At 50.1% G+C, this 20,325-nt stretch overlaps 1 long non-coding RNA gene across 1 annotated transcript; it reads right to left on the reverse strand.

Moving 5' to 3' along the window:
• Positions 1–15,485: 15,485 nt before the first annotated feature.
• On the reverse strand, positions 15,486–18,348 carry LOC103654656 (uncharacterized). The gene is made up of 2 exons (XR_566255.2): positions 18,198–18,348; positions 15,486–16,795 (listed from the first exon to the last, which is right to left on the reverse strand). It is a non-coding gene; the product is annotated as an uncharacterized lncRNA (long non-coding RNA).
• Positions 18,349–20,325: the final 1,977 nt, after the last annotated feature.

Consider the following 20,325-nt stretch of genomic DNA (forward strand, 5'->3'; position numbering starts at 1 on the left):
ATGCCCCGCTCGGAGACGATGAAGCCCAAGAGCATGCCTCGGGGCACCCCGAAGACACACTTCTCAGGATTGAGCTTGACGCCTTTCGCCTTGAGACATCGGAATGTCGCTTCAAGGTCAGAAAGGAGGTCGGAGGCTTTCCTCGTCTTGACTACGATGTCATCGACGTAGGCCTCGACCGTGCGGCCAATGTGTTCGCCGAACACATGGTTCATGCACTGCTGGTACGTCGCGCCCGCATTCCTCAAGTCGAACGGCATGGTGACATAGCAGTACATGCCGAAGGGGGTGATGAAAGAAGTCGCGAGCTGGTCGGACTCTTTCATCCTGATTTGGTGATACCCCGAGTAGGCATCGAGGAAAGACAGGGTTTCGCACCCAGCAGTGGAATCCACGATTTGGTCGATGCGAGGCAGAGGGTAGGGAACCTTCGGACATGCTTTGTTGAGACCAGTGTAGTCTACACACATCCGCCATTTCCCCCCTTTCTTTCTCACAAGCACAGGGTTGGCGAGCCATTCGGGATGGAATACCTCCTTGATGAACCCTGCCGCCATTAGCTTGTGGATCTCCTCGCCTATGGCTCTGCGCTTCTCCTCGTCGAATCGGCGTAGAGGCTGCTTGACGGGTCGGGCTCCAGCTCGGATGTCCAGCGAGTGCTCGGCGACATCCCTCGGTATGCCGGGCATGTCCGAGGGACTCCACGCGAAGACGTCGGCGTTCGCGCGGAGAAAGTCGACGAGCACTGCTTCCTATTTGGGATCGAGCCCGGAGCCGATCCGGATCTGCTTGGAGGCATCGCCGCTGAGGTCGAGGGGGACGGACTTAACCGTCTCCGCTGGCTCAAAGTTGCCGGCATGACGCTTCACGTCTGGCACCTCCTTCGAGAGGCTCTCCAGGTCGGCGATGAGGGCCTCGGACTCGGCGAGGGCCTCGGCGTACTCCACACACTCCACGTCGCATTCGAACGCGTGTTTGTACGTGGGGCCGACGATGATGACCCCGTTGGGGCCCGACATCTTGAGCTTCAAGTAGGTGTAGTTGGGGACAGCCATGAACTTCGCGTAGCATGGTCTTCCCAGTACCGCGTGGTAGGTTCCTCGAAAACCGACCACCTCGAACGTCAGGGTCTCCCTTCAGAAGTTGGAGGGTGTTCCGAAGTAGACGGGAAGGTCGAGCTATCCGAGGGGCTGGATGCGCTTCCCGGGAATGATCCCATGGAAGGGCGCAGCGCCTGCCCGGATGGTGGACAGATCGACACGCAGGAGCCCGAGGGTCTCGGCGTAGATGATGTTGAGGCTGCTGCCTCCGTCCATGAGGACCTTGGTGAGCCTGACGTCGCCGATGACGGGGTCGACGACGAGCGGGTATTTCCCCAGGCTCGGCACATGGTCAGGATGGTCGGCTTGGTCGAAGGTGATGGGCTTGTCGGACCAGTCTAGATAGACTGGCGCCGCCACCTTCACCGAGCAGACCTCCCGGCGCTCTTGCTTGCGGTGCCGAGCCGAGGCATTCGCCGCTTGCCCACCGTAGATCATGAAGCAGTCGCGGACCTCGGGGAACTCTCCTGCTTGGTGATCTTCCTTTTTGTCGTCGTCGCGGGCCTTGCCACCCTCCGCGGGTGGCCCGGCCCTGTGGAAGTGGCGCCAAAGCATGACGCACTCCTCAAGGGTGTGCTTGACGGGCCCCTGGTGATAGGGGCACGGCTCCTTGAGCATCTTGTCGAAGAGGTTGGCACCTCCGAAGGGCTTCCGAGGGTTCTTGTACTCGGCGGCGGCGACAAGGTCTGCGTCGGCGGCGTCGCGTTTCGCTTGCGACTTCTTCTTGCCCTTCTTCTTGGCGCCGCGCTGAGTTGACGTCTCGGGGGCATCTTCCGAAGGGCGGCCCTAGGGCTGCTTGTCCTTCCAGAAGATGGCCTCGACCGCCTCCTGGCCGGAGGCGAACTTGGTGGCGATGTCCATCAGCTCGCTCGCCCTGGTGGGGGTCTTGCGACCCAGCTTGCTCACCAGGTCGCGGCAGGTGGTGCCAGCGAGGAACGCGCCGATGACATCCGAGTCGGTGATGTTGGGCAGCTCGGTGCGCTGCTTCAAGAATCACCGGATGTAGTCCCGGAGAGACTCTCCCGGCTGCTGTCGGCAGCTTCGGAGGTCCCAGGAATTCCCGGGGTGCACGTACGTGCCCTGGAAATTGCCGGCGAAAGCTTGGACTAGGTCGCCCCAGTTGGAGATCTGCCCCGGAGGCAAGTGCTCCAACCAGGCGCGAGCGGTGTCGGAGAGGAACAGGGGGAGGTTGCGGATGATGAGGTTGTCATCGTCCGTTCCACCCAGTTGGCAGGCCAGACGGTAGTCCGCGAGCCACAGTTCCGGTCTCGTCTCCCCCGAGTACTTTGTGATAGTAGTCGGGGGTCGGAACCGGGTCGGGAACGGCGCCCGTCGGATGGCCCGGCTGAAGGCCTGCAGACCGGGTGGTTCGGGCGAGGGACTCCGATCCTCCCCGCTGTCGTAGCGTCCCCCACGCCTGGGGTGGTAGCCTCGGCGCACCCTCTCGTCGAGGTGGGCCCGACGGTCGCGGTGATGGTGCTCGTTGCCGAGGCGACCCGGGGCCGCAGGCGCAGTGTTGCGCGTGCGCTCGGTGTAGACCGAGGCTTCCCGCATGAATCGGGAAGTCGCGGGATGAGGTTCCAAGGGGTACCCCTGCCTTTGGGAGGCAGAGCTCTTGGCCCGTCGGACCGCGGCGCCTTCCAAGAGATTCTTGAGCTCTCCCTGGATTCGCCGCCCCTTGGTGGTTGATGGCTCCGGCATCGCACGGAGAAGCATCGCTGCTGCGGCCAGGTTCTGGCCGACCCCACTAGATGCGGGTGGTGGCCTGACCCTGACGTCGTCGGCGATGCGGTGCTGGAAGCCCTGGGGTAGATGACGTATTTCTCCGGCCGGAGGTTGGCCCGCCCATGCCTGCCCGGCGTCCCGACGGATCGGCTCAAGCGCTCCTGCTCCCTCGTCGAGCCTGGCCTGTACCCCACGGATTTGCTCGAGCTGTGGGTCATGGCCCCCCGCCTGAACGGGGACCACAGCTAGCTCACATGGGATGTCAACGCGAGGCACCGGCCTAGGGAGATCACCGTCCTCCGGCATGCCGAGATGGTTGCCTTCGGAGGGACCCCCCAGATCGACGTGGAAGCATTCGCGACTTGGGCCGCAGTCCTCGTCGCCGAGGCTACGGCTACCGTCGGAACAGTCGGAAAGGCAGTAGTCGCATGCGGTCATGAAGTCCCGCATGGCACTGGGGTTGCCAAGTCTAGAGAAATCCCAACAGATGCTGGGCTCGTCGTCTTCCTCGGGCCCAGAGGGCCCGTAGGTCGAGACGTCCGTCAGCCGGTCCCAAGGTGACCGCATACAAAACCCCAGAGGGTTTGGACTCGCCTCTACGAGAGCACCCGCCAAAGCGAAGCCGCTAGGCGGGTCGAGGCTGAATCCGAAAGACGTGGGATGGGAATCGGTCGGTACCTTTTGGTCGACGGGCGGCGATGAGGTCACGTCGGGGACTGACTGCGCCGTCGTCTCAGGTACAAGGGTGACGTCCAGCAAGCTTTTCGCGAGCGTGCTGGCGTCGTCCGCTTCCTCGGGATTGGCGTGTCGCGGGGAGACGGCGCTCGCCTTCGTCTCAAACGCGAGGTCGACGCCCGGTGTGCCCCCCGTTGGGGCACTAGGGCCGTCGACTCGCTCGACAGCCGACGAGGCGCTGCCTCCTGCTTGGCCTTGGTTGCCCCGCCTCCTCCTCCGTCGGCGGGGGAGAGGACGGGGTGAGCTCGAACGTTGTTCTTCCATCACACGGAGAAGACATTGTCGATTTCGCCGCCGGCGGGCGGGCTGTCGGCCGCCATTGTCATTGTCGCACGGCGGTGGAAGGAGTATCATGTCGTAGCTGTCGTCGAGGGACACGAACTCAAGACTCCCGAAACGGAGCACCGTCCCGGGTTGGAGAGGTTGCTGGAGACTGCCCATCTGGAGCTTGACGGGAAGCTATTCGTCAACACGCAGCAGGCCCCTACCTGGCGCGCCAACTGTCGGCGTTTCGAGACCGGGGGGTCCCTAGGCTGACGAGTGAATGTCGCTGCGTGCCCCAGCCCAGATGGGTCGAGCGCGAGGGCGAGCGCGAAGGGGGGAGAGCGAGGCGGCCGGAGACCGGCGTGAGAGAGGTGGGAATCCCGCGGCCTTCGTGTTCGTCCCGCGCCCAGGTCGGGTGCGCTTGCAGTAGGGGGTTACAAGCGTCCACGCGGGAGAGGGAGCGAGCGGCTTCAAGCGAGCGCCTGTCTCGTCCTCGTCCCCGCGCGGCCAACCCTCTCTAAGAGGGCCCTGGTCCTTCCTTTTATAGGCGTAAGGAGAGGATCCAGGTGTACAACGGAGGGTATAGCAGAGTGCTACGTGTCTAGCGGAGGAGAGCTAGCGCCCTAAGTACATGCCGTCGTGGCAGCCGGAGAGATTTTGGCACCCTGCTGGTGTGATGTCGTGGCCGTCGGAGGAGTGCTGGAGCCTGACGGAGGGACAGCTATCGGAGCGGTTGAGTTCTTGCTGACGTCCTCTTGCTTTCGTAAGGGGGCTGAGAGCCGCCGTCGTCACAGAGTGTGCGGGGCACCATCATTGCCTATCTGGCGGAGCGAGCCAGATGGGACGCCGGTCTTGTTCCCTGTGGCCCGAGTCAGCTCGGGGTAGGGTGATGATGGCGCCTCCTGTTGACGTGGCTGGTCTGCGCCCTAGGTTGGGCGATGTGGAAGCTCCTCCGAAGCCGAGGTCGAGCCTGTCTTCCGTGGCCGAGGTCGGGTCCGAGCCCCTGGGTCGGGCGAGGCGGAGACCGTCGGCTGAGGTCGGGGCGTAGTCCGAGCCCTGGGGTCGGGCGGAGCGGAGTTCGTCGTCTTCTGGGGCTGAGCCTAAGTCCGAGCCCTGGGTCGGGCGGAGCGGAGTTCGCCGTCTTCTGGGGCTGAGCCCGAGTCCGAGCCCTGGGTCGGGCGGAGCGGAGTTTGCCGTCTTCCGGGGCTTAGCCCGAGTCCGAGCCCTGGGTCGGGCGGAGCGGAGTTCACCGTCTTCCGGGACTTAGCCCGAGTCCGAGCCCTGGGTCGGGCGGAGCGGAGTTCGTCGTCTTCCGGGACTTTAGCCTGAGTCCGAGCCCTGGGTCGGGCGGAGCGGAGTTCTCCGTCTTCCGGGACTTTAGCCCGAGTCCGAGCCCTAGGTCGGGCGGAGTTCGCCGTCTTCCGGGACTTAGCCCGAGTCCGAGCCCTGGGTCGGGCGAAGCGGAGCTTCCTATGGTGCCTTCGACCGGGCCTGACTGCCTGTCAGCCTCACTCTGTCGAGCGGCACCGCAGCCAGAGCGGCGCAGGCGGCACTGTCTTTCTGTCAGGCCGGTCAGTGGAGCGGCGAAGTGACGGTGGTCACTTCGGCTCTGTCGGCTGGGGGGCGCGCGTCAGGATAAAGGTGTCAGGCCACCTTTGCATTAAATGCTCCTGCGGCTTGGTCGGTTGGTGCGGCGATTTGGTCAGGGCTGCTTCTTGGCGAAGACAAGGCCTCGGGCGAGCCGGGAATACGTTCGCCGCTAGAGGGGGGCCTCGGGCGAGACGGAGGTCCTCCGGGGTCGGCTGCCCTTGTCCGAGGCTAGGCTCGGGCGAGGCGTGATCGAGTCCCTCGTATGGACTGATCCCTGACTTAATCGCACCCATCAGGCCTTTGCAGCTTTATGCTGATGGGGGTTACCAGCTGAGAATTAGGAGCCTTGAGGGTACCCCTAATTATGGTCCCCGACACTGATGGTGGAATTAAAGTGGATCCAGGAAAGATAAGTGAAATACTAAATTGGAAGCAACCAAAGGATGCGTCCAAGATCAGAAGTTTTCTTGGATTGGCATGATACTACAGAAGATTTATTGAAGGTTTTTCCAAGTCAGTGAAACCTCGTACCTCACTACTGGAGAAAGGTAAAGAGTTTAAGTGGGATGAAGCATGCCAGAAATGTTTTGAAGAACTCAAGAAAAGGTTAACCACTGCACCAATATTGGTAATGCCAGACATTCACAAGGGATTTGATGTGTATTGCGATGCATCACATGCGACGAATGAGACAATGTGCAGAAGCACAAAGTGCACCTTCGACAATTATAGTCTTACATGCCCCAAAAAAGTTTTTGACGATAACAATATTATGCAACAGTTATGATAAAGAAGAGTTTTTTCTTTACGAACCATGAAAAGAAGCGAAGGTGTTTTTTCGCCGAAGGCTCAAAAATGGTATGTACGCAAATTTCATGCATCGCAAAGAAATATATTACATTAATATACACATAGATATACAATGTTTAACTTATGTACGAACATTACATTCCCCAAATACTCTGACGGTTAGATTCACCCGATACCCCTTCGCACGGTAGTTTTATTAAAGAGACCCTCAATTTATTGGAAATCAACCCGTCGTCCCTGGTTTTCGCGCGCAGGCCCCTGTAATCTTACAAATTTAGCCTTGGACTTTTAAATATTCATAGAATTAGCCCTAATTTCATAATTTAGTGATTCAAATTGCAAAAGGTTCATAGAACTATTCTCTGTTTAAATAAAATGGTTTCACTTACTAACTGCACACTCTAATTTTTAGGATTGAATATGAACTAATGTAGATGTATGTTTTATTTATTTAATAAAATAAATAAAAGGAGAACCTTAGAGATTTAAACTTGTTTAAGCTTGTGAGATTAATAATATGTATTACATAAGTTCATCTCTGTTCTAAATTTTAGGTCACCATAAAATAAATTGACCTATGATTATGTACTTGTAAATAACACTTAGGGAAATAATAATCTATTTTCAAATAAAGTTAATGTATGCCATAGTTTATGTTATACTCTGAATTCATTATCCCTTATGTAGTATTGGGTCTTTTTAAGATATGTTCCAATGTTTGTACATGTTTGGTGTGATATTCATTTGTACTTTCCAAATGTATTGAATGCATGCTCGCTTTATTTAGACAACGAGCAGTCCGAAGTTTCTGAGTGTGTTGTTGGAGACCTCCCTGAGCAACCACCTGGTGAAGGCAAGTGTCCTCTGACCTATTATGTCCTACATACTTTATGATTCACTGTCCTGCATTACTTTATGAAACCTAAGGATTGACTAGTCTGTATTCACTTATCCTTGTTTACCTTTTGGGTTACCATGGTTAGCATGTTGCTATTGCTTTAACTTAATCAATGAACATGATGTGAACATTTATGATACGACACTGTTATCATGATTATGTAGATGATCTTGTGATACCTTAGGGGACTCAGGCCTTTTTCCTGAGTACCTCTCCGTAAGGACCTGTTCGTGGAGTGACCATCCGGGATAACAGTACAACCATGAGGGTGGAATGGGACGCCCTTAGCTGATTAATTAAATGAATCTGGGGGTGTAGTTGGCTTTACCAGAGGGCCGTCAATGGGGGTCGGGGCGTAGTGCTCGCACTGCCAAGGTTGGGGTGCAGAGGTTCTTTCGATTTGGTTTTGTTAGTCACCCACCTTGGGAAGGTGTACTACGTTTGTATGACTGGTGAAACCTAACAAGCAGCTATGCACCAGGGGAATCTTTGTAAAGGCTATGTAGTGTATCCCTGGCCATTCACCTTGGTAGTGAAGATCGGGTCTGTACAACCTAGGCTGGAAAGGGATCACGACTTGTGGGTAAAGTGTACAACCTCTGCAGAGTGTTAAAAACTGGTATATCAGCCGAGCTCACGGTTAAGAGCAGCCTTGGGATCCTCTTTGATTAGAAGAACTTTGGATACTTTTATGATGATGATTAACAATGATGCTATAAAATCTGATCTTTGGTATTTCCTCGTTTGAGGAAGTACTTTTGGGTAATAACTGGGTTTATTACTAAAAGTTGGCTCTACTAATAATAATAAATACTTGACTAACTTAAAAGCAACTGCTTGACCTCAACTCCATATATAGCTAGTCCACTTTAGCCAAACGGGACATTTGTTGAGTACTTTGATGTGTACTCACCCTTGCTTTACACACCACCCCAACCCCAGGTTGTCCCTAGTGTATCCAATGCTCAGGAGGTGATGCTGGCAACATGGAAGATTTCGAGGAGTTTCAGGACTACGACGAGTTCTAGTTCTTTCTTAGTGGCAAACCCCCAGTCAGCTGCCTGTTTAGGCTTAGCATCTACGTTTCGTAATTCCGCACTTTGATATTTATGTTGAAGAATGGTTATGTATTAGACTCTGTGGATGTCTTGGACATCTCGATGTAATAAAGTACCTTTCCGCTATTTATTTTGAGCATTGTGTGATGATGCCCAATTATGTAATCGCTGTGTACGTGAGCTTCTGATCCTGGCACGTACATGGTTCGCATTCGGTTTACCTTCCAAAACTGGGTGTGACAAATTGTGTCTAGGAATGAATGCACTAGCTCTTGTACTGAATGTGAAGTGCTGAAAACTAGGATGTTTGGAGTGGTGGTGGTTGGAGGGTATATTTATAGCCCTCAACCACCAAATGACCGTTGGGGCAGGCTACTGCCGATGGACGCACCGGACAGTCTGGTGCGCCATCGGACACTTTCCGGTGCGCCAGCCACGACACCTAACCGTTAGGGTTTGGGAGCTTCTGACCCTTGGAGGCTTTGTCTTCTAGTGGCACCGGACAGTCCGGTGCCGCACCGAATAGGCACTGTTCATTGTCCGGTGTGCCTTTGACGACTACTCTGACTTCTGTGTGCACTGTTTACGCACTGTAGCGTTTGCAAGGGTCCGTTGCAGTCGACCGTTGCGCTGGATAGCCGTTGCTCCGCTATCACACCGGACAGTCCGGTTGCACACCGGACAGTCCGGTGAATTATAGCGGAGTGCGCCCTGAGAAACCCGACAGTGGCGAGTTTGGACTGTAAGGTCCTGGTGCACCAGACACTGCTCGGTGGCACACCGGACAGTCCGGTGCGCCAGACCAGGGCACACTCGGTTTCTTTGCTCCTTTGTATTTGAACCCTAACTTCAATCTTTTATTGGTTTGTGTTGAACCTTTATGCACCTGTAGAATATATAATCTAGAGCAAACTAGTTAGTCCAATATTTGTGTTGGGCATTCAACCACCAAAATTATTTATAGGAAAAGGTTAAACCCTATTTCCCTTTCAGGTACAAACAATAAAAAAGCAAATTTCTTGTTCCATAACACACAAGATAAGCATGAATGCACATATGCAACTGCTTAATCACTAAGATACCCCAAGTATTGGTGGGTGCCAAAGTGACATAAATTATTTAATAAAATGTTAGTCTACAAAGATTACATGAAAACGGACAACACATATATCCTCAATATCTCACAAATTATTTGCCAACAATTCCATCTAGTAAACTAAACTAAACTTTTTTCAACTAATAATTTGTGAAAATAAGTTTAGTTTAGTTTACTAGATGGAATTGTTGGCAAATAATTTGTAAGATATTGAGAATATATGTGTTGTCTGTTTTCATGTAATCTTTGTAGACTAACATTTTATTAAATAATTTATGTCACTTTGGCACCCACCAATACTTGGGGTATCTTAGTGATTAAGCAGTTGCATATGTTGCATTCATGATTATCTTGTGTGTTATAGAACAAGAAATTTGCTTTTTTATTGTTTGTACCTAACTTTCGGGTTTGAAAATTTAAAGTTAACACAACTACAACCGCCCTCTCTACCTCTGGTGCAGACTGCAAACCCACATGTATTGCAAAATTCAGCCGATAATGAGGCCATATATGTGACATTAGAGGAAGCTCCTCATCCATCGCTTGCATTAGATGCAACGAATTTAGACATGGATGCCACACCTGACCTGGCACAACCATTGGAGAGTAAACCAAGGTAGTCATAGCCACCAGAACCTCCCCTTTTGCTATCTTGTGTAGTACAACATACAACTTATTCACTAGGGATGGTGTCTGATAATATTGAGACACAATTGCTGCCACCAGTTCCAGTTCTTAATCTTGATCAAACTCCAGACATCTGGATAGATGCAGGGACCAAGGATAGTCACAATGAAAGAAGTGTCATCCGCTGCCTATAACAGGAGTGGCAGAAGAGGCCAATGGATTTGTTTTTCCACCAATAATGGAAAAATGGTTGTGAGGACCAATCACCACCCCTAGAGCCACACACTTCTTTCCCTGCAGTGGATGTTGTAGCTACATCACTGGAGATAGATCCTACAAGTTTTGAGAATTTAGAGTCCTCTGGATTGATCTCTCCTTGTGTAGCCGAGCTGAAACAATAGACCCCTCAACACATGGTGCCATCAGCTATTATGCCTCTTGTTGCGTGTGTTTTCAACCTTGTTCGGACTTTTCTGATTTGGTTGCACAAAACTTGTCAATCAGTTGTCTGATTTTGTTCTGCTTTCTACAGATTAGGGATACCGGTGCGCTTGTACGTTTAATGCCAACGTGGGAGGATCTTCGTAGCTACTTAATTGCTAGAGGCCGCAAACGTTTTGAAGTCTGCGTGTATGATAGCTAAAAGAGGCCATCCTTTAGAAATGTGGAGATTGCTTGATCTAGGTTCAAGATTGATTAATTCTGTTCAACTTCATGATTGGATGGTGTGTATAAAATTTGGTTTGTAATTTGTCTTGTTTTTTAACAAAGTACAAAAGAGCATAGCTTAATTTGACCTTATAAATGTTGTGATATTCAGAAGCTGGCAAACTATAATCGTTGTGCACTAATGTTTTATTGAATAATTTGTGTTCCGTCACAACGCACATACACTCTATTATCATATATAGAAGTCTACATGGTATTGATGGTTGCAATGTAATGGTGAATTAGCTAGATTAAGAAAACAAAATTTATGTATGGTTTCGATCACAAATTGATTACGAAACCTTTTCACATAACAATATAACACACATTTGTATATAGGTTAAGGTTATCGTGTATTATATGTTCCCGTTGCAACGCACGTGCATTTACCTAGTAGAGTTTATGAGATATGGATTTCGTATTGTCTGCCTTGCTGCTTCTTGAGCCTCCACTGTGGCAATGTTTGCTGCTCTGAACATGGTGTGCCCGGATTCGTGGCCACCTACAGTTGCAGTAAGGAATAAGCTAGGGATCGAGTAGACGCGAGGAGTTAATCAGACACTGCGATTTCAACCTGATGATCTGGAAGACGAATGATGTTCACTGGTGACAGACACCTCATTCTTTCGGCGACGTAGAATACGTTCTTCTTATCTAGACTCGAGTGGGTCATTGGCTCTAGTGTCTTGCTCTGTTGACCGAAGCTACTCCGCGTGGTAAAGTGATGGTGACTGACAGCGACGACATGGCCAAGGACGACGAGGGACCTCGATGATGAGATAGCTCGGACTTGTTGACCGTGACCCAATACGACGCCGTTGCTGGAGCGGTGTCCTGGCTCTAGAGCGAGCGACGTGGGCGAGGATGGTGCCGCTGGCGTTTGTTGTGGCCATGGAGGGAGACAGTGGTGAGGTCCTAGAGTAGGGGAGCGGCTTGGCGTCGGTGCTTGAGGCCCTCGGCGGCCATGGAGAGGACGACGTGCTGGTGGAGGTGAGCAACAGCAACGATGGAGTGAAGGGATGGCGATGCGACACCAGTTCCACTCAAGGAGGAGCAACGACTGTGTGGGGAGCCAAGCGAAGAGTGAGGAGCAGTGCGTGAGAGAAGAAGGGACGTGCGTGCAGCGGCCTAGGGGCGAAGGGAACGAGGAGGGGCTGCGGGCGCGGGGAGGACACCGCCAATCTAGTCATGGTGGTGGATGTCTGGTGGCAATCTAGACGACGGTCGGACGGAAGGGTGATGGACTGAGACATGCGGACCCACCTGTCATACGGTCGGTGATGGGTGGAATAGAGAATGGCAGAACCGTGGTGCACGGATGATCTATATTAGAGTCTTATAGAGTAGTAGAGATTAGATATGGGGTCTGTTGGGCACCAAAAGGAGAAGGCCAGACGGTCCACGGTCTGGACGGTCCGTGCCTATGGGTCGGACGGTCCGCGCAGGCGCAGAACAGATTAGGGTTCCGAGTTTCTTGCTATGTTTGTTGGTGAGAATCTCGGGATAAACATGGAAATTTGTTTGTAAGGGGTCCAGCCCCCCTCCTTTATAAATAGAGAGGTATACGGCCGATTTGATCAACGAAATCTAACCTTCAATCAATACAATTTACATTTTATCCTAGGAGTAGTTCTAGTCTAGTTTAGGTTTAGTCTTCCAATCTCTAAATCTTCCGCTTCTCTTCGGCTCTACGTCGATTAGAGGAGTCTAGGTCAGTCTACCCGAGCCTAGACAACTCCTAGGATCTCTCCTCTCGATGGGGTCCCTACCGGGAGCGAGATCCAGGCGCCACCGGCGATCCTCCACCGCCTCTGCGCACGCGCGGACCGTCCGGCCGTTAGGCAGGGAACCCTAGCCCCTGCGCCAAGTCGTGGACCGTCCAACCCCTAGCCGCGGACCATCCGCGCCTGACCAGAGAGCACCACCACGGTTCTTGTTGAGTGTTTGGCACTCCGAAAAGGCATCAACATACTTTTTGGCGACTCCGCTGGGGACAACAAATATAGACTCATCAAATCGGCCCTCAATGGCCGGTTCAAGGGATAGCTCTGATATTTCCCCAAGCAACATCATAGAGCCGACTTGGGAGACCTTGCTGGCTCACGAACAGCTCTAGTTCGAGGAGCACAAGGAGCGGATGATCCAGGAGGCAAAAGCAAAGTTCTTGGCCAACTTCAAAGTGGACAGGAACAACAAGGTCGTCCGACATTGGGCGACGGATCCGGCTTCGCTCCGACCCACACCAAATATCCCCAATGTAAGTAATACAAATGAGCTACAATCTCTTAGAAATTATGTAGATGAACAGCATGAACAAATGCAAAATATCATAGGAGGTATGCAAAACGATTATAGGAGACTAGTACGTGCATTTGATAAATCTAATAGCGCAAATTTTCCTTTGCACGAGGTTGAAGTAGGGGGTAACACGCGTAATACATCGGCTATAGGTTGTCACGACCAGTCACAACCCCTTTATGGGATGCCGATGGACGCATACCCTGAGCAACCGCAAATCGACAGTAAATCAACCGATCTACACATGCTCGGATCGTCCGCACCTGAGCGCGGACCGTCCGGGCCAGCCACCGTCGGGCCCATTTTTAATGAATTACCAACACATGTGCCCGAGCCGCATCGTTTTGCGCAAAATTCAAACTACCCAGTCGGACCGTCCGCATACCACGATGGACGGTCCGCATATAATCACGGACGGTCCGGACCAATGTCCGGACAGTCCGCGCATGACCTTTTTGAAGAGGATTGTTACCCGAATTCTCACCCGTCCCAGCAACACTTCCCATCACACTATGCGATGCATCAGCCCAATAATACAAAATTCAGAGCCCAGGAAAGCTTTTCGACCCTGCCTAGAAGGTCGGAAAGGAGCGATCAATCCTATGAGCCATATAGGGCTAACGGCAATGCGCCACATAGCTCAAACCAATGGGGGGGGAAGACAACATACCAATATCCAGCCAACCCCACCTATGTTTGACTAGAGAGCCGGTGGTCTCGCGCCGGCTACCATTGATATAGTGAGGGAAGAGATAGCCGGGGCGTTCCGAGATAAACTCGGAGTAAGCATGGTTCCTAGGGGGCAATCATATCGGAAACCATATGACAGCCGGTTTGATCACCACCCATACCCATAGGGAACCAGGATACCCGAATTTGTGAAATTTTCGGGTGACCAAGGAAAAAACACGCGCGAACACATAGGCCAGTTCTTAGCGCAATTAGGGGAATTGACCGACACAGAAGCATTTCGCGTACGTTTATTTTCATTATCATTAACAGGAACCGCGTTTGCATGGTATGCCACTTTACCTCCTAATTCTATTTTGTCATGGGAGGATTTAGAACAAAAATTCTATGATCATTTTTTCTCCGGTGACTATGAGTTAGATCTGGTAGACCTAGTGGCCCTTCGATAGGGGAAGGATGAATCGGTTAATGAATACATCCGGAGATTCCAGGATACAAGAAACCGATGCTTCCAAATTTATTTAGCAGAAAAACAGCTAGCAGGATTAGCCTTTAATGGTTTGTGATATTATTTAAAAGAAAGATTAGAAGGCATCCAATTTTTTACACTAGCACAGTTACACCAAAGAGCTTTGGCCTGTGAAAGCCGAAGCAAAGAGACTGCCAAAACCATTCGTCACAATGTCCATATAGTAGAGTGCGACCAAAGTAGCTCGGACGACGAATCAGTAGAAGTGTATGCTGCTGAAATGGTTAGGCCAAAGCAGGCCAAATCTTCGGCTTGTTCCTCCTTGCAGCCGGTTCAGAAGAAATGGCAAGAGGAAGTTAAGTTTACATTTAATGTTGGTAAATGTGATAAAATATTTGATGAATTACTAAAAAATGGCAACATTAAAATAAATCATATTGTTCCATCCGTCGACGAGCTAAAACGTCGGGCATACTGCAAGTGGCATAACTCATTTTCTCATGCCACTAATGATTGTAATGTATTCCGTCGACAGATTCAATCGGCTATTAACGAGGGATGATTGAAATTTCAGGAAATGCAGGTGGATACAGAGCCCTTTCCGATGAACATGATCGACTTCGAGGGCAAGAAAGTCCTGGTTCGGTCAAACACAACCGATAAAGGCAAAGGCAAGGAGATAGTCATCAGCAATGCAAGAGAGGCCGATGAGAATCATAAAATTTCTTGCAGGAAAGTGGTGGCAGAAAAGACTCCTGATGGAGGGAAAACTCTTAAGGTGACCATCACGACCTCCGGCACTGGGGGGCAAGCACGGACCAAGGAGCAGGAACCCGTGCTGCGCACCCCAGACGGTCCGACACACAGGCGTGGACGGTCCGGGACCCCGCCGGATGGTCCGGATTACTCCAACGGATGGTTCGGCCATGCTCAAGACTCGCAACGGACACGTACTTTCAAACCACGACGACCAGAGATAGGTACGTGGAAAACAAATACATTCAAGGCAGCTGGTCGGTTGGTCAAAACTGGCCTGACTTTCGATCAATTATTGTCTAAATACGTAAAAAAATAAGGTCGACCCCAGTGACCGGCCAGCAAAGCGACCCCGCTCACTCATTCATGAGCGACGTCGGGTAAAGCCGATTGGACCACCTCACCAATCGGAGGAAATGAAAGGTCATACTGTGCAATTGAGACCTAACATACCTGCGTGAACACCTCCACATTATCCACCTATGCCATATCCATACACATATTTACCTCCACCATATGTCCCAAACCAAATGTGGGGCATGCCACCATATCCATTGTTACACCCGGTTTTGAAGGTAAACCGAATGCGAACCATGTACGTGTCAGGATCAGTAATTCACGTACACAGCGATTACATAAATGGCTCATCATAGCACAATACTTCGAATAACAATAAATAGAAAGTAATAATATTACAGATTAGAGCCATTTACATAATATAAATCAAAGTACACAGAATCGAAACGTAGCCAACGTAAACAACCCACCACAGGCAGCTGACTGGGGAAGGTCGCTAGCCTAATCCTCGAACTCATCGACGTCCTGGAACTCCTGGCGATCCACCTCGACGCCTTCTTATCTTTCTTTACCTGAGCATAGATTGCATCAAAGGCAACCTGGTGTTTTGCGAAAGCAAGGGTGAGTACACATCAACGTACTCAGCAAATGTCCCGTTTGGCTGTAGTGGACTAGCTTTATGTGGAGTTAAGGTCAAGCAGTTGCTTTTAGTTGGTCAGGTAATTATTACTAGTAGAGAGCTAGGTTTTAGCATTAACCCAAGTTGTTAACCCAAAAGTACCCTTTCCAAACGGAAAGAATACTAGAAACCATAACCATAATCATAATAGAAACCAGCAATATCCTTATCATCATCTGTAAACAAAACATCTCTGATCAATGTGTCTCTAATCAATGGAGCTCCCTTGGCCGCTCATAACCACGAGCATGACTGATATATCAGTTTCATAACACTCTGCAGAGGTTGCGCACTTTACCCACAAGTCGTGATTCCCTCTCTAGCCCGGGCTTGCAAGACCCTTATTCACTACCGAGGTGAATGGCCAGGGATTCACTACGAAGCCTTTACAAAGGTTCCCTGAGGCTGTAGTCGCTCGTTAGGTTTCCTAAATGCACCGCACTCCTCCCCAAGGGGCGAACCAACCTTGGCAGAGCGAGCCGCATACACTGAGCCCCATTAACGGCACGACGGCGAAGCGAACTACACCCCAGTTCCTCTAATTAGTCAGCTAAGGGCATCCCATTCCACCATCATGGTTGCACTGTTTTCCCGGGCGGTCATCCAACGAACAGGTCCTTATGGAGAGGCACTCGAGAAACCGCTCAAGCCCCCTAGAATATCACCAGTCCAACATCATAATCATAATGAGAACATCGTATCATAAGTGTTCACATCATGTTCATTGATTAAAGTAAAGCAATAGCATGAAACTAACCATAGTAACCCAAAAGGTAATCAAGGACAAGGTAAATAGAAAGCTAGTCAATCCTTAGGTTGTTCATAGTATGCGGGACAGTGAATTATAAAGTAAATGGGACATAATGGGTCAGAGGACACTTGCCTTCACCAAACAGATGCTCAGGATCTTCAGCCTCGCAGAACTCGAAGAGTTCGATCACTTAGTCGCCAACGCTTGATCGTCGATTCCTCGAAGGTCAGAAACGGATCGCAGTCTATTCGCGACGCACCGCGAATACAAACAGGCACAAACAAACAACCATATATATGCATAAGAACATTACACCATTCAAGTAAAACATAATAAAATACGCAAAATAAAATAGAGTGTGCTACTACGGTCACACGAGGACAAAGAAACGCGATAGTTGGAGCTATGGTCGAGAAGTCAACGGGTTTATGCTAAGCAAATATTAATTGGAATATTTAATCTGATATCTCTATATTAATTGATATTAATTAAATGTAAACTAATACTACTACTTAGTTCTTGTCTAACTTACCATTTTAATAGTTGATGATCAAATAAGTAACTAATTAATTCACATGAGTAATTATAAACAAATGGTTTAATCTCGCACGCGGCAAGGCGCGTGACACACGCGAACGACGCGCGACTACGCGTGCGAACAACACACGCGGACGACACGCGACGACGCGCGCGACATCACGTGAAACAACACGCGGCCACACGCGAAAACCGTGCAACGATAAACTAGAATCGCTAACCGATCCCGCATCCCTATTAAGAAAGTGTTAATTACAACATTGGCATCGATGTAATCACATTAACGAGCATTTATACGAGAACAGGTTAGAGCTATACCTAAATTGGAATGTCATTTTATTAATCATTGGACCAACAAATAATCGATTAAATAGCTAAACCCTATGATGCGACAAAATACTATTATTAACGTGCAATGTTATCTCGAAGCTAACTCAATTTGAACAAGTCGAAATCGATTTATAACATAAAAGATGTCGCTTATTTAACGAACTAGGAACTTATGCGTAATGAACTGTATGCTTCGAGGACTAGCAATTAGTTTTTGCATGACTTAGGAGAATAGCGAGTTAATTCTGGAATTAAAGCAGTGTCTTTTCTAAGCAGTTGAGTGATGTGTCTCAAATTTATTGGATGAAAGACTGGCCATTTGGAGGGCTACAAAGAGCACAACCACAACAAGTCTCGAAATAAAGGATCTAGTGTGGAGCGGTTTCTAGATTTTTTTCCTGCATGCAGCGAGGAGCGTGGATGTATGGCATGCATGGGGCCCACAAGGTGTTTTCTATTCGGCTTATTCCAAAACCAGAACGCACGATGGCTGTTGCTAGGCAATTTCTTCCATGAACGAGCACGAGCAGCAAAGGGAAGGGAAGAGAAGGATCATGACCATGGGGATGGCTCGCGGGCGGGGTGGCCTCACCGGTGCAGTGCCAGCGGTGGTGCCCCGCGACCCGCAGACAGTGGTGGCCCAGAGCTAGCAAGCGACGCCGTCGGAGCAGGGCAAGGGGCACGAAGGTGTGAGGAGAGAGAGAGGAGGTATGCAGCCATGGCGCAGGAACTTCGACCATGGCGGCACGCTGCAGCGAGGAGGGGCCAGTGGGGCTTACCAGCTGGGGTGACGGCGATGGCATGCTGCTTGGCGCTTCGGTGAGGTGACTTAAGTGAAGCGCTGGCGAGGCTCGACGACGTCGGTGGCTTGGGCAGGAACAGTGGCGAGCGCAACACGGACTCCTTGCACGACGGCGAGCTCAGCGTGGGGCGGCTGCTGTGCAGTTGCAAGAATGCGGCATTTTACGAGATCGAGGGAGGGGAGAGCAGGTACCAGAGCTTCAAATACGGGCGACTTGGCGATCGGTTGCTGGCGTGCGCCATGGCCAATTCAAGCAGGAGAAGCAGATTAAGGAGGGGATTACGAGTGGGGCCACGACGCGGAGCAAGAGCTGGGTGCCCGGGCTCTACGCGCGTGCCCGCGCAACCGCTGGGCTGAGCCGGCCGGAGGGGTAGGGGTGGGAATATGTTAGTTTTTCCCTTTTTGTTTTACGTAATTATATGTGTAGATGTGTATTTATATTTATATATATAACTATATTTATTTATATTAGATCATCCAAATTTAATATTTTTTCCCAAATGGAAACACCACCAAAACCATTTTAGCAAACAAGAAATTATCTCTCGACATAAGATGCAACACACACGTATATATGTATATATATTCACAATAACACCTGAATTTGTGGGATATTAGAAAAGAAATTTTACACCCTTAAATTCAGGGTGTTACAAATCTAACCCCGTTAACAGAATCTCGCCCTCGAGATTCAAGGAGAGGCTAGCAAGAAAATGAGATTGGTTCATCGTTTTTTTCATAGCTTATTCTAACTCAGTTTTAACTCTGCCAGCTTAACTTATGGATTGGTCGCTTTGACCTTCAGATGTTCATGACCCATTGATGCAATTCTTGAGGACCTCTTGGACCTGTGTGTTAGGACCCACACACGCTTTCGCTGCGCCACTCTGATCTTGTTGGTTGATGTTGATCGCATTGTCTTCATTGGGGTTAGCGGCTAACCCCTTTAACAGGAGCGTTGATATGCACTTGGTGAAGATGTTGTCGACTCTGATCTTGACTGATTAAGAGAAGTTGAAGAATGCCAACCGGACAGGTGCAAGAGGGAAGGGTATAGATAGAAAAGGTAAGCATAGATGGATTAAAGAGAGAAAAGGGAGAGCACCCAGCTATCTAACTCTATGGCACTCAGCTAGTAGACTGATGTCATTGCGGACCAAGGGCCACAACACACCAACACTCATCACAAAGAAGCAAATTAGTCACCACACAAAGACAAACAACACAAGCATACAACAACAAACATCTCGTTGCTATACGTAACTTTAATTAAATGGTGGTCTTTCCTTACCAAGGGGAAACTATTCTAAGGCCATCGAAAGGCAAGGGGAATAATAAGACATACATAATAGGGGCATGAGCACTATAAAGGATGGAGCTAAAGCAAGGATTGTAACCGACAGGGGAGAGAATGCAACCAAGGTCAAGATAGGTAAAACATCATTCTCAAATCGAAATGGGAAAGATGATATTTCGAAAGGTAGGCATAGGGTAAGCATCATGGAAAGATCTAGATATTAGGAAGGTAAGGGTGATATCAAGCAAAAGCTAAGACTTGCAACACGACAGAGGAAAAGGGAACGGACAAGAGCGAGATGGGCAAGACATCACTCTTGGAATGAAATGGGAGAGGTGGCTTTAAAATGCGGGCAAGCATCAAGGTAAAGATCGAGGGATGACAAGGGTTAAGGTGATAATGGTCGAACACACAACAAAGGATTTTTTTTTGACGGAACTAGCAAGGTGTCAAAGAAGGGGGAGCAGTCAATGATGAAACAGATGAGGCATTATCCCTGAACAGGGATGGAAAAGAGGAGGCTTCAAAGGGTAGGTTCAATGTAAGCATGTGGGCAAGGGCATAGGTATCACGAGGGTTTAAAGGTGATAACAGATAAGGATCTAGGAGAGGAGGTAAATGTGCATAAGAACCAAGAATATAATTACCACAAAGGATGGAGTTAAGACAAGACCTGCAAATGGAAAAGGAAAGGGTACATCCAATGGCCAGATAGGTAAACTGCCACTCTTAAATTGAGGTGGAGGAGAGGAGATTTTTTTAAAGAATAAAGGTAAGTATCAAGACAAGACCGATGGATGACAAGGTA

This window comes from Zea mays, chromosome 4, assembly GCF_902167145.1.
Source record: "Zea mays cultivar B73 chromosome 4, Zm-B73-REFERENCE-NAM-5.0, whole genome shotgun sequence".
Lineage (NCBI taxonomy): Eukaryota > Viridiplantae > Streptophyta > Magnoliopsida > Poales > Poaceae > Zea > Zea mays.